Below are 7,764 nucleotides of genomic sequence, written 5' to 3' on the forward strand. Positions count from 1 at the left end.
TATTATTATTATTATTATCATTATTATTAATTTTAATCCTAATGTTTGTTACAATCAGTCGCCGAGACACACCCTGCGTCCTAGGGCAAGTGAAGGATAATAGATGTTACATTCTGAATGAAAGCTTGTGGAGGGGAAATGGTAGGGACGGTAGCGAAATGTCTTTATGTAATACTACACAAACATTAAAATAAATTAAGTTTTTCTAAGGATATGGGCTGTACTTGTTAGCACGATCCTTTGGATTTTTCTGAGACATGATTCTCCTGGGATCGTATGTGGATGTTATGACGTACCTTTCTTATCATACATAGGGCACCCACAATAACAGGAGCGGTTCTTGATTTAAGATGCCACATAATTTGTATTTCAATTTCCAGATCCTTATATTTACTGAACTTGTTAAGTTCCCTTACAGATACATTTTTATCAGTGGGAACACTGATATCTAATAGACTACAAGTATTTTCTTCCCTTTTTTCATGACTATGTCTGGTAGATTAGCATGGATCGTTATGTTGGTGTTAACTGGAAAATCCCAGAGTGTTGATTTTGTAGTGTTTACATATTTTCCAGTGTAAAGATCGTCCTATCCTTTCGTGGCGATAAGTTCCTATATTCGAGATACTTTTGATCTTGTGTCTAAAATCAACAACTTTTTAAAACACCGAGGCCATGTCGAGAACTGCTTATTGGTAACCATGAATGCTCCTTTCTTATATCCCAATACTGATCACGATGAAGGGGTAGAAGCATGCATGGATGCCTTCGAAACGCGGTTAAACAAAAGTAGTCCATCAAATTTTCTCTGTAGATTATTGAGATTTGTGCTACAAAGTAACACAATGAAATTTGGTGAAAGATTTTACCACTAGATGAGAGTTGCGCCATGGGTACCTCCATGGATTTAATTTTGCTATCGTCTTCATGACGAAATTCGAGACGCAGCCATTGAAGACATTCAAATCAATTCATGGTCATGAACCAATAGTTTGGTTACGGTTCATTGATGACGTCTTTTTTGTCTGAGAAGGATCACAGGATAGTTTAAATGACTTCTTGCCTTTTTGTGACTGTGATGCTAAACACAATGGCATTAAGTCCAACATAAAATTTACGTGTAGTTTTTTTAAAAAACTAGCGTTGAATTTTTGGACACAAAAGTTAAGTTTTCTGGAAGCAGAATAGTGAAAGAGTTATTTTGAAGGCCCACATCATTCCACTTTTATCTCTACCGTTGTCCGATCATCCACATCATATTATTCGGTCAAATTCGAAATCCCAATTTTGGAGGATCAAACAGATTTGTACTAACATAGGGAATTGCTGGAAACATACAGATGCTTTTGTACATCGTTATGTTAAACGCGGTTACAGCGAATCACAATTAAAGGAAATAGCAAATGAAATAATAAAGATTAGGAAACATAATCAAACCTTCACGCATACTTTTAGCAAATACAATACAATAGATGACAGAATTCCTTTAGTGATTAACTGGCATTTCAAAAGTGTTGCATCAGTTACTGGTGTTGACGTCACTCTATTTCCTCAAATAGACACCTTATATTTGATTAGAACTGTCTATTCTGTTCGAAACCTTTGCATCTAGCATCTTTTTTTCAGTTTGGCCTTTAATGCTGTTAATTTTGTGTCATTTCTTCATGTACTGTATATAATTTCTATTATTATTAGGAGTAGTAGCATTACTATAATCGTCATCATCATCATTAGATTTATTATATATCTTGATTTATCTTTAATTTATACAAGTTGTACCCAAATCTGAGTCAGAAACGTTAAGGGACAACAAGATTTTGCATGTGAAGATGCTAACAGATGAGATACCATACAATTGAAAAGTGCTGTTTGTGTAAGGAAAACGATACACAGAGCGTGTATGGTTACATTTACATGGCAAGGAACCTACCTAGAATATGTAGGGTCACTATAAGTATGATCTTTTGTAATTCTTTGTTTTAAGGCTGTTTGGAATTTTGTTTGCAAACTTGTTTGCTCCTCTTGATATCATTCCAAGTGCCTCGATAAAAAGAGTTAGTGATTTTGTTTTGAGATGCCACATTCTTCCGATTTCAATCTCCATGTACTTATACTTGTTCAGCTTTTCGAACATTTTAAGAGATATGTTTTTGCCTACTCCGTCTTCAACATCAGTCTGGAGACAAGTTTTTTCAGTATGATTTTCTGCTCTAAGATCTGATCAATTTGCTAGTATTGCCAATCACTCTGAACAATGTAATTCCAAAGGATTGTAAACTCGGCATTTTGGATAGTTTGTAGTGGCTTCTGTTCCCACCAATTGTTTTGTGAGAGAAGATATATTGTGTGACATATTGACCAATGTATATACTGCGCTGAGTTGACATGTTCTGCAAGTATTCTGCTGCTTCCACTTTGCTGCATCCAAAGAGTTTGCAGTCGATAATCTCTGTAGCCTCTGCGTGATCTAGTCATATACGGCATGATGAATACATTTCATATTTCAGTGCTTTACTTTTGTAATTCGTTCAAAGGGACTGATCCTAATAGGCAATGTCGTATCTATATCCCTCACTTTCTGGTTTGAAACCAGATCATGAGGGCTCCTGATGAGTAAGGGCTTGATCTACATCAGGATCCCTGAATCCATTAGGGTATTTGCCATTCAGTCGCCTTTGCTCTTATTTCTCATTAACATATTGGAGGATAGTTTGTTTGCCTATGGTGTTTTTTGTCTTGTCTGTCGGGGACATTTTTACTTCGGATACAGGTGCATCTAGTTGCATTTCTCTAAAGTACGAGGTCTGATCAATAAATGCCCGAACTGTTGCCATAATAACAAAGCTAAAACATGCAGATTGAAACTGCTGGGAAAATATTCACCATAAACTCTGTTGTGCATGGGTACTAAAAAGCATGCTTCTGCTGTTTACAGCAATACTTGGAAGGAAGGCATGTAGCCTGTGATCGTCGCATTGACTATCATAGAGAAAGCTGTCATGACGATACCTGCTCAGAGGCCTACGCAAATTTTCAGAAAATGTATGGAGAGGAGTATATGGGCAGCACACATGTGTATGAGTTTTATAGACGTGTCCAAGATGGCCGAAAAAACGTTGATATTGAAGAACGTTCTAGGAGACCCGCAATCAGCAGAACTGAGCAAAACATCGCAGACGTGCATGAAACTGAGGAGAAATCGGCGAATTACCATCCGTGGGTTATCTGAGGATTAGTTATAGTTCTGTTCATTGCTGAAGATTTCTATATTAGACGTGTGTCTGTCAAGTTTTTGCCAAAACAGCTTTCAGCTGACAAAAAGGATACTCAGGTTTCAGTTGCACAAGATCTCCTAGATTGTGTCGAGAATGATGAAAACTTCTTGGAATGTTTGCGTAGACATCAAAGCAAGTATCGTCAAGCTTTTGGCAAAATTTGATGAAAATTCTCTTGTCAACTTTCAGTCATGTTCAATACGACTATTAGACGCTACACTTGTTCATTCCAAGCTCTGCTGTGAACAGCGGAAGTGAGCTACAACGTTAAGCCTTAGTGCGCATGCACAGCAGAGGTCGTCGTCAATCTGAACCAAGCGGCTTTACTCTGTGTGATGTAGCTTTGTTACCATAGCAACCGTCTGGATACTTATTGATCAGACCACGTATATATTTTCGCCACTGAATGTAAGTTTTGCTATTGGTACTGTTGTAGCTGTTATTATTATTATCATTAGTAGTAGTAGTAGTAGTAGTAGTAATAGTAGTAGTAGCAGCAGCAGCAGCAATAGTAGTAGTAGTAGTAATAGTCATAGTTTTATTACTATTGATATGCAGTTTTACGAACATGATATGAACCGTGTCAAGGTTTCATATTTCATAACACATGTTACACCTCAAGTAATCTGTACAGAAATAGTGAGCAATTCATAAGCTTGCCACAACTGTGTCATAAATTTTGTATTTATTTGTTTATCTCAGTGTCCCCCTTTAGCTAATACTTGGAGACTTTGATGCTTCTCCTGCAGATTCTCTGGACGCCCAATATAATTTGCTTTCACATGTCTTAGGATTTATTTCAATAAACCAGCCAATAGCAGTATATTATTCATATTTTTTCTTTTTTTTCCATTTGCTTCTGCTTAGTTGTCATATGAAATACCTTATTCACCCACACATTTTGTTGTTTATCATCATAATATATGTTACTCGGGATTCTGTTGCATGATCTGGCCTTTGGGAAAAATCCTAAAGCGTATTAACATATTCTTTTAATAATATTTATTTGTTGTTGCTCTAAATTGTCATCTACACAGAATCTAGATAGTCTTCTGACCTTTCCATATATCATTCCTCATGCTGCATCAGGTTACACCTTTGATATGTTTGAAATATTTATCAACTTTCCATATTGACATCATTTTTTGGCTTTTATTACATTTTTCCTTCTCTCTTTTCTTTTATTCGTTTATGAAAAGGTTTTATGATTAACTTTTCATCTTCTTTCTATATATTTCCCTGCTATCAGTTTCAGCTTCAAAATATGATACTGTATACTTTATCCTTTCACGTTTTCATTTTCCTTTGTTACTGTCTTTGTTTTATTTCTGCCTCTATGAATTTGCTGCTGCTTTCCTTCTTGCAAATATGCGTATATGATCCTTATGACTTCCCCCAAAATAATATTAATAGGTACACTTCTCCAATTTATATGCTTTGTGTTATATTCAGTGAGTCAAAACGGCTTTACTGACCTAAATTCTTACTATGTTTTAATGAAATTCTGAGATGATTATCCGATTCAGAGATTAAGCTTTCCTTTATGAAGCTATACGTATATTCTTGACATCATCTATTCAGTAGTATTCGCGATACAATGGATCTGTGTGTGAATACTCAGGTTGCCTTATATAATTTGTAAGTTATCTTCTAGACCGAATATTTAATAGTGAATGTTTTATACAAGAAACCCTCTGATCGCTGTAATCTAGTATTATGCTTAATCTCTAATTTTCATTTTCTTTCACTTGGTTCGTTACTGTTTGGTATTTCAGATTTCAAACATAAATTTATCGAATACACTCTGATCTATTTCACGTATAAGTTTTTTGTTTTCGTTTTTATTTCAAATATCTAAGCAATATTGATTTTATTCAGACGTGTCTGGCACTTCATTTACTTAGTCTTTATCACAACCCAGACGCTGACTGAATTTTCCTTTCACCTACAATTCATAAACATTGTGTTTTGTTTAGTTATTTTTTATCCGCTGTAAATATTTATTTCTTTGTCTTTGCACTGATTCTTTATTCCTCCGAGCATAATCACTACATTTTTTTCTCTCTCCGCAGGCATTCCGAGACGAGTAAAATAAATGTTGTTAAGGTGAATCTTGGACAAGTACTAAACAACGAGAGTAGAAAAGGAAAATGAAGAGCATGGAAAGAATTCCGATAGAAGACTACGACTATGGATAGTGTGTTGTCAAATGGCATCGGACATTATAAATACGTAGAAGATGATGAGTGGGTGAAATATTGCTTGGGATTCGGTACGGCTATATTGTTACACAAAGCTTCATTCACCGACAATATTGTATTGTAGAGAAAGCTTCAAAAGTTGAGCGATTTCAAAGTGTGTGAGATAGAATTTGAAATGGATTCTGTGAGAGATGGCATGTTAATCAGTTTGTTGATACCTATTTTATTTTTGTTTTCTCCGCGGCTTAGATTCTCTAATTTGTTTTCTGCATATTATATCTCTGAAAAGTGTGCTACATTTTGCATCCAACGCGAGCATTCCAGTGCTGAATACCACATTAGAATGTTGGCATAAGGCCAGTAATTTCGAGGGAGGGGCCAAGTCAATTAAATTGACACCAGTTGTCAACTGGTACTTATTCTATCAACCCCGAAATGACGAAAGACAAAGTTGACATCGGCTAGAATTTGAACTCAGAACATAAAGACGCCAACGTAGACGGTTTTATAATATTAAAACATGTCCTGGTATCCCTTCTGTATTTGACGGAATAATAGAAAACATTAAATTATTTGAAATATGATATATTTTTCTCTATAAATTCATACACATATATTTTCCACGTAACAAAATGAATTCTAGTTTACTCATGTCATTATACGATTTATTCAAATAATTATATGCTCCAATACATAGTTATTTGGAAATGAATCTAGCCTATCTTTTTGTGGAACACCACCGTTGATGATTCAGTGTTACGGTGGGAATTTCGTAGAATGGGAATCATTTTTTAGAGCTGAAGTAGTTTCTTTGTCTGAAAATATAGGTTAAACAATATGATGCACTTTCTTCGTATATTATGAGTTTCAGCTTGCAAGGGGAGCTCATCACTAATGTCGAGGCCATGTATTTTTATATACCTTTAGCTGAATTGTGAAGGTAAGTAAGAAAAGTTTAATAGGTTAAGCTTGCTTTCAGTACATCAGTTTTAGGATATTGATAAACACGACAAAATATATTATAAACGAGAAATCTTAGACTATAAATCTGGAGAGGTGACACATGTCCAGAGAGATTATCAATAGGAAGAAGACTACTTTTCACAACGGTAGATGTGAAAAAAATAAATGTAAAGAAATAAAGTAAAATAAAACAAACATTCCATTTCTACTCAGAGTATAAGCCTGAAAATAGCTCTGAAATTCATAACCTCTGATCCTGTTATTTAAAGTGCAACTGTAGATTCCAAGGAGACGAGTGATGCACAATGTGAGGACAAAAAATGCTACAATTATGGTAGTGAGTGGAATACAGTCTACGGCGTAAAGACAATTAAGAAATATAACATTTCGGATATTTGTCCTTTTTTTAGAAAGGGAGAGAGAGAGAGAGAAAGAAACATTAAAAAATTAGGATGCGAAAATAAAGATAGAATAGTAAAAAAAGAAAGACAGAGCAGCAAACCAGGAGAAAGGATGCCTGCAAAGACTGGGGGTCGTGAGGGAGGGAGAGACAGAGTTGGGTAGGAAGAGAGAGAACGAAAGTGAGAGTAGTGAAGTGTAAAAAAAAAAGGCCTATTTCAGATGATGTAATAGCAGAAAGTGGTGTGAGTAGAGTGAATATATATGATGCGGGTGATGTGGTCGAAGTTGAAGCAAAATTCAGTTTAAAGTGTTTTGAAATGCTTGAGTCGTCAAAAAAAGGGAAAATAACAGCAAATAGAACGGAACGCTAAAATGAAAAGCCGGTTTGTATTGTAGTAATTCATTGACCAATGTATGTTCATTAAGTAACTGTATGGCCGTAACAAGTTTCATTAATTCTTTTCCGCTCTAGGCACAAGGCCCAAATTTTTGTTGGGGGCGGGGTTAGTCGATTAGATCAACTCCAGTACTCAACTGGTCCTTAATGTATAGACCCCGAAAGGATGAAAGGCAAAGTCGACATCGGCAGAATTTGAACTCAGAAAGTAATGACATATCAAATACCGCTAAGCATTCGTCCGGCGTGCTTACGTTTCTTATTTCTTTATTGCCCACAAGGGGCTAAACATAGAAGAGACAAACAAGGTCAGACAAAGGGATTACGTAGATTACATCGACCCCCACTGCGTAACTGATACTTAATTTATCGACCCAGAAAGGATGAAAGGCAAAGTCGACCTCAGTGGAATTTGAACTCAGAACAAAACGGCAGACGAAATACCGCTAAGCATTTTGCCCGGCGTTCTAGCGTTTCTGCCAGCTCACCGTTTTGCAAGTTTCACTAATTATGAACAATATTAGTT

General features: G+C 35.8%; 1 long non-coding RNA gene across 1 annotated transcript; it reads left to right on the top strand.

Moving 5' to 3' along the window:
• The first annotated feature begins 3,596 nt into the window (after positions 1–3,596).
• LOC128248658 (uncharacterized) lies at positions 3,597–6,062 on the top strand. Its single transcript, XR_008264815.1, has 2 exons — positions 3,597–3,683; positions 5,348–6,062. It is a non-coding gene; the product is annotated as an uncharacterized LOC128248658 (long non-coding RNA).
• Positions 6,063–7,764: the final 1,702 nt, after the last annotated feature.

Source organism: Octopus bimaculoides, chromosome 9 (assembly GCF_001194135.2).
Source record: "Octopus bimaculoides isolate UCB-OBI-ISO-001 chromosome 9, ASM119413v2, whole genome shotgun sequence".
In the NCBI taxonomy this organism is placed as follows: domain Eukaryota; kingdom Metazoa; phylum Mollusca; class Cephalopoda; order Octopoda; family Octopodidae; genus Octopus; species Octopus bimaculoides.